Source organism: Simochromis diagramma, unplaced genomic scaffold (assembly GCF_900408965.1).
Source record: "Simochromis diagramma unplaced genomic scaffold, fSimDia1.1 OVJJ01000344.1, whole genome shotgun sequence".
Lineage (NCBI taxonomy): Eukaryota > Metazoa > Chordata > Actinopteri > Cichliformes > Cichlidae > Simochromis > Simochromis diagramma.
In genome coordinates, this window is record NW_024387375.1 from 66,005 (window position 1) to 73,885 (window position 7,881).

General features: G+C 38.6%; 1 pseudogene; it reads right to left on the reverse strand.

The window, feature by feature from the left end:
• Positions 1–1,297: 1,297 nt before the first annotated feature.
• LOC120719540 lies at positions 1,298–7,281 on the reverse strand (annotated as a pseudogene).
• Positions 7,282–7,881: the final 600 nt, after the last annotated feature.

Genomic DNA, 7,881 nt, shown 5'->3' on the forward strand with positions numbered 1-7,881 from the left:
CGCTGCATCTCAGCCACCATCGCTCTGGCAGCAACGGCGCTAGAGCCAGAGCAGAGGAGAGCCAAGTTGGAACAAACCATTTTGGGAGGGGGGTTATCTATACTTTTGTTGTTAAAATGTTATGTCTCAAACAAGTACTGTATGCTTTTTATATTTTTAGTAGAGTGTCACACAAACAGCAAATATTGTCAAAAAAAAGTAAGAAATCTTTGGGGGTGCTTTGATTCATTTTGGGGGTGATGAAGCACAGAAGGAGGACAGAAGACTGTGTTCCATCTTCGGAAGGTTCATGACTCATTGAGATCACCTGATGCAAGATCTGAATGGGGTTTGAGGCGCCTGGAAAGAGATCTCAAAACTGCACTGTAGGTACCAACAATGCAGTTCACATCTTCGGTCATATGCTCTCAGTGGGTCACATAATAGGGCGAGGCACGGTCTCACAATGACTTCACCTGAAACATCTGCTCATAATGACCCATGCCTTTTTCACACATTGCTGCATGTGGTGAGGTACATGATCAATAGTGGATCAACAACCTTGTTAAGGGACAACTCCCACTATTAAATACCTGGGACTACACCATTTGGTTTAGAACTGGAGAAGCTTCTTGAGATATGAAACTTTTCTAGTCGCGATCACTAGTTGATGAAGTTATATTTTAACCATATGTTCATCCAGCACTTGGAGGACTTTGAGGAAACCTACTCAAGGTATTCTAGAGCAGTGGTCCTCAACCTTTTTTGTGCCACGGACTGGTTTATGTCCGACAATATTTTTAAGGTGTCGCGGATAAATACAGCAAAATAAAACCAGTACTGGTACCAAAATAAAGAAGATTTGTTCATAAGTCACATGATTAATAGTGGATCAACAACCTTGTTAAGGGACAACTTCCACTAGGAATTAAATATCTGGGACCATCTGGTTTAGGACTGAAGAAGCTTCTTGGATGAGAGATGAAACACCTTCAAAAAACTCAAAGAAGTCTAGTTACTTTCTTTACAAGCGCCTTATATTACTGCATATAGACAATCATTATACCTCATGGCATTGATCAATCTGTTATTACTACAAAATAAAAAAGAAATGTGTAGTTTTCTTTATTATGCCTTCCTGATTTATGGTTTTTACATAGAAACTAAACATTGTTTCTGGGAAATAAGCCACAGCATCACTGAAAAAGATATTTAATAATCACATCATCATGTTCAAACAAAGGACAAGGATTATTATCAGCATAATAGTATAGAAAAAAGTATACTAAAATCTGAACTTATATTTAACATTAAGATCTTTATATGGTACTAAACTCATGATAATAAGGTAATATGTTTTGTTTGAAATGCCCCATAGAAACGTACATTTTATTACTCACAATACCATACATTATTGCCTCTTGGGAATTGTTAAATTTGGTTTCCACAGTATTATTCCTAGTTCTTCTTCTTTTGTCTACGCTGTTTAGGGGTCTCCACAGTAGATCATCAGCTTCCAACTCACCCTATCCCTGACATTCTCATGTGTCACACCACTCACTTGTCAGAACAGGAATTGATGAACATTAGCAAGTACTAGAAGCTCTATACTATAACTGATTTTTGTTGATTAAATATTTCTTAGTGTTCTTCTCAGGCTTAAACAATATGATAAAACACTTTGGAGCAAATATACACATTATTAGACCAAAGCTGGAGGCCAGAATTGCAAAAATCTCCACAACTACAGTGAATTTCCCAGGAGAGCTGACATATGCTGGGATAAATGTGATCCAGACAGTACAAAATATCAACATGCTGATGGTGATAAGCTTGGCTTCATTGAAATTATCAGGTAATTTGCGGGCTAAGACTGCTAAAACAAAGCAAAAGGCAGCCAGTATGCCTAAGTATCCAAGCACAGCCCAGAAGCCAGCAGCAGAGCCTAATGCACATTCCAATATGATTTTCTCCTTGTACGTGGTTAGATTTTTTATTGGGAAAGGGAGGGTTCACTACCAACCATACAGTACATATTAAAACTTGAATAAAGGTGAAAGACACAACAGTCATTCTTTGCTGTGGAGGACCAAACCATTTCATGACATTACTACCTGGAATTGTAGCTTTAAAAGCCATTAAAACCACTATAGTTTTCCCAAGTACACAGGAGATACAGAGTACAAAGGTGATCCCAAATGCAGTGTGACGCAGCATGCAGGACCACTCAGATGGTGCTCCAATGAAAGTTAATGAACATAAGAAACACAGAGTCAGTGAGATGAGCAGCAGGAAGCTCAGCTCAGAGTTGTTGGCCCTGACAATTGGAGTTTTCCTATGACAAAAGAATACAGCCGCAGTTACGATGGTCAGACAGGCACCAATGACTGAGAATGTAGCCAGGATAATTCCTAGCAGGTCCTGAAAGGAAAGATACTCCACAGGCTTAGGGATACAAGTGTCTCTCTTTTTGTTAGGCCAGAATTCCTTTTGACAAGGTAAACAATCAGTCGAATCTGGATAAAAAATAAATAAATACAATTTTTTCTTGATTTTCATATATACACAATGAAACATTTTAAATTCATGGCAATCATTTCTCTTTACCTGTACTATTACTAATCTCTCCCTCAGGACATGCTATACAGTCATAGCAGCAGATGGGTTTTCCTTTCTGCAACACTTTACGAGTTCCTGGAGGACAACTGTCCGTGCACACTGACACTGGCACCTGTGAAAGACAAAGGTTGCAGAATAAACGTAAATATTTACTATGCAGCTGTGTGTTGTTGTTTACTAATCGATCGGGCGATCGTGGCTCAAGAGTTGGCAGTTTGTCTTGTAATCAGAAGGTTGTCGGTTTGAGCCCCAGCTCGGACAGTCCTGGTTGTTGTGTTCTTGCGCAAGACACTTCACCCGTTGCCTACCGGTGATGGCCAGAGGGGCCGATGGCGCGATATGGCAGCGTTGCTTCTGTCAGTCTGCCCCAGGGCAGCTGTGGCTACAACTGTAGCTTGCCTCCACCAGTGTGTAAATGCGAGAGTGAATGAATAGTAGAATTGTAAAAGTGCTTTGAGGGTCTCGAAAACCGCTATATAAATGCAATCCATTATTATTATTACTAAAGTTTGTCAAATTCTGACTGCTTACTTTCATGCTACCCTCCATCCAGGTAATGTTTTTGTCGATCTGGAATTCCTGGCCCACGTGCCGTGATGCATCATACAGCCCTACAGTCACTATCTCAGTCACGCCGTTTTCACTTTTCTGCCAGTTAACCAGTTCATAAATAGCCACAGGATCCCCATTAGCGTCAAATGACACATCATAGCCATTTTGGGAAAAATTTACTTTCTTCAGCTCAATTAAAATCTGATAAAATTAGGGATAATGGGAGGGGAAAGCAAGAAAAAAAAAATGCAATATTTCAATAACAAATATTAATATTGCATATCAATTCATATTGCATTTGATGAAAGACACTGACATCAACATATTTATTTCTTCTGACCTGTTTGGACTCTAACTTGGTTAACTTGTCACACTCTACAGTGCCATTAATTTCCTGGCACACTGCATTATGGATGGCATGTGCTACTGCATACACGGCCATGTACGCCATGTTAGTAACTCTGAGCTGTGATGTGTCAGTGTACTGGTTTTGCAGATTCTGTATGTCTTCATTTCCATCACATACTTTCTTCTTTGCAGTGGCATCTAAAATCACAAAAAGACAGAGCAGATGTCAACATTAAACTAGATCTCAGATGTGTTCTCTTTATAAATGTTGCAAATCATGCTGGTACCGTGAAACATATTTATTTTATAAAAAATAAAATAAAATAAAATAAAATTAAAAAATGGAAAATAATCCTACCACGAATAATTAGTATAGGACATAACACTAACAGTAATCTAGCTAATTGCATTTTCTATCGTACAATCACATTACCATTACTAACAAGGAAATGCGATGTGAATGCTTTACTATTTTTCAGCACACAGACGATTGAAGCTGTCTTCATCTTACCAGGAGCTGGGGGAGGGGGGGCAAAGTCACACAAGTGCTGCTGATTGGCTGAGGAAGAATAAAGTAGTTTACCATGACTACTTTATTCAAAAACCTCTATATCATCATGGAGGTCTCTGATGTTGACTCAAACTACACATGACCAGTTTAAGATGACACAGCAACAAGATGTTATGTCAACCCTGGACAACCCTTAGTCTCCATTTCATGTTATAACAGTGTGAACTTCAAAGTATGTACCAGTTTTTAAATTGCGTTGATTGCGTCGGAAAAAACAGAGTTTTGTTATGTTTACTGCAGTGTTTTCTAAGGAAAGGGCTCGAAAGCAGTCTCTTGTCAAAAGAAAAGAAAAAACACCTTTTTCCTATTGGTGAAAAAATGTGTCATGTCGACCAATCAAAAGATGATATGGCAACATGGCATTGGTTGCTTAGAAAGAGGGAGAAATTTTAGGAGTGACGGCAGCGAGAGAGCAAAAGAAAAAGAGAGGGAGTTTTGAGATGCAAGAGATTAGCGTGTTTGGAGTGTGTCGTTAGTGTGTCGTACAGTCGATCATTTTGTTTTGTGTGTCAGAACAATGAGGCAACTGCTAAATGTTGTAGTTGCTGCCAAAATGCCACCAAGGGCAGATTGCAATGTAAATTTTGCCTCCAGGTTGAAACACGAGGAGTGATAGACCTCCTGCTTTCAGGCCTGCAGCTATCAGGCTTGTGATGTTCTCCTTTATGTTAGAGTGGACAAAAATATTTTTTTGGAGTAGCAAAAATAATTTGTGTGTTATCTTCTTTAATGCAGAACACCTGATTGTTCTGTAAGTACTTTGAATTGGTTATATAAAAACTAGGAGTGGGAATTTAACGCGTTAATTGCGATTAATTAATTTGGAAAAAAACAACGTAATAAAAAAATTACGCATTTAATTGCACTTTGCATTCCAGGCAAAAGCTAACTTTTGTCAATGCACAATTTCCTGGTATATCGATTACAGTGATGCACATATCAGAGCTACAAAGAATAAGAAGAAAGTGCGTTGCTAGGAATGATCGGAGGCAAATTTAATTTCAAAAGACTACCCAAGCGATGGAAGGCTTGATAATTGTGGTTTTGTGCAAACTGTGAAAAAAGGAATTTGCATACCACCGAAACACTTCAACCTTATGGTACCATCTGGAGCTGTGGACTCCAGCAGTCAAAAGGTGTGGGCAGCCCAAACTTGATGAAATGACTGGCTTCAGGACCAAAATTTGCAATTCAATATTGGACAAAGTAACAAATTTCTCTCCGAAAATTGATTGCTCTGACTGTAAACCACTATCATTGGTAGAAGACAGGTGGTTAGAAAATGGACTACAGTTATCGTCAGGGGACCCAATTTTCCAACTGCCGTGCCGAAAGACTATTTCAAGTAAAATTCAACAGCTTTATGACACTGAAAAGCAAGCAAATTTAGATGCCTTACAGACAGGCCTGCTAATATGGAGGAACTACACTGGGAGCAAACACCACTGGGGCAACAGAAAGAGCCACTCATACAGGATGTTTCATCTACTAAAGAATCAAGAGGCAGTTTTGCTGCTTTAGACAAACAAAAGCACAAGCTAGTAACTTTAACTCTTTTAGAGCTGGTAAAACTCCAAAAGGTGGCGACTGTCCTTAAACCATGCAAGTAAATCAAACTATTTTTTTTTTAACTTTTTGTTACTGTTTCTTCAAAATAGGGTTAAAATAAAAATAATTACTGAGGTGAGACATATGTCTCATGTTCAGGGGGTTATCTGTTTTCTGCCACCTGCATCACACCATGGAGGTCTCCGATGATGACTCAAACTACATGGTGAAATTCAAGACTACCTTCACAATGTGTAGCTACCCTCAAGTATCTGTTGCTCAAGATAGCTACTGTGCTTGGCCACACTTTAAGAATTTAAATTTTCTTGCAAGGAGAAGAGAGAGAAGAGGTTTGGCCACCCTTGAGGCCCTGCTGCAGGAATATATTATATTAGTATATTAATATCATATATTGCTTTCACCTTTTAAGATGAATTACTGAAATAAATGAACTTTTGCACATTATTACAATTTTTGGAGTTTCACCTGTATTCTCACCTCACACTTGGTCACCATTCATAGCTTTTCAATGAAAATAGGTCAGCCCATGAAGCAGCATTAGACTTTGTAACATCAGCAGTTGACAAGATAATTTAAACCAAGAAAAATGTCTTACTTTTGGTCAGTGTGCAGTTAAATGCATCCTCCCAGAACTCAGTAAGTATTTGAGAAGACGCCACTTGTGAGGGGGACAGATTCAGCAGGAAGTCTCTGAGGCCTGGGATTATAGACTTTGGAATCCCAAATCCAATGGCCCCAGCACAGAAACTGAACCTCATTAATTCTGGGTTAGTTACCCAGAAACTGCCAATCCACTGGCGAGACGGGGAAGGCTCATATGATAGCTCCTCCAACAGTGCCCTCATGTCCCCTAAAGATAGAAGTGCCACAACAACCATGGCTGTAGACCTTGACAGACAATATTGTGCATTAGAAGCATTTTAAAGTGTAACTGCATGAAAAAATGTAATTTTGAAGACAGTAAGTCTAATATTTGTGGAAATAATATCTCTGATGAGGACACCTGCGGATAACATCTGCTACTCTCTGAATTCTGCTATGTGGGTATGTTCGATGGAAAGAAAGAGAGTACTCCACACAGATCCCCTCTTTCTGTGCTGCTTTTAGAAATGAAGCCATGCCATTATTTCCAAAATCCGAATCTGACCGAACAGCACCTATCCAAGTCCAGCCAAAGTGTTTTACCAGCTTGGCCATTGCTTCAGCTTGGAACTGGTCACTGGGAAATGTTCTGAAAAAATTGGGATACTGCTGCTTGTCAGACAAGCATGAGCATGTTGAAAAGTGGCTAACCTAAACCAAATGAAATAAAACACCACACACCGCAAAATCAAATATCATGCACATACATATTTTAAATTCAAAAATTGACAGAAATTGAAAACATTTACTTGGGGAATGTTAAAGGACCTGATGACTTGGGACAAACTGATGGATGTCGTAGACCCCGAGCCACCAACAACAGCCATCACCATACCAGAATGTGAGCAATTGTTATCCGTGGAAAACACAGGGTCGAAGCTATTTAGAAACTGAAATGCCATGTGCACTGCTACAGGCACTGATGCACATGAGTCATAGATCTGATACCCGAGCCTGATTCCGGGCAGCAGCTCTGTGCTGTTGTTAATCTCTTCTATGGCAAAAACCATTGCACGTGATGATTGCAGTTCACTGGTGTAAAGGCTGAAAATAGTTGTGTCAATGTTAGAATATACACTGTAGATTTAGTTTAAGTTAAATAGAACCAACAACAGGATCATTTGCTGGTTGTATCTGTTGATCAAATGTTAATCAAAATGTTGCCTGACCAGTTAAATTGAGCACAAAAGATTGGCATAAGAAATTAGTGGAAAATTATGGATTACTAATTAAAGTCTTTTCATTTCCTTTAAAATATAATACATTTAAATGCATTTCCTTTATCATTTCCTTTAAATCATTTCCTTTATAAAACTGTTATTTAACATATTGTATAATTTCTGTTTTTTAAAACACAACAAATTGTTTTATAAAGAATAAATGACTATTTTTTTTTATTTTTAACACTACACAGAATCAATGTAGTTCCATTGATCATAACACACATGAAAACCTTTCTCTCAACAGTCCAACATGTTTTTACTTCTTCTTCTTCCCATTACTGACTTTCTTACTCACTAACCTTCCTTTGCATTTTGCAGGCTCAGGCATGCTGGTGTAGTCACTGTAAACTGTGTTCATGTAGACGTGAAGGGAAAAAT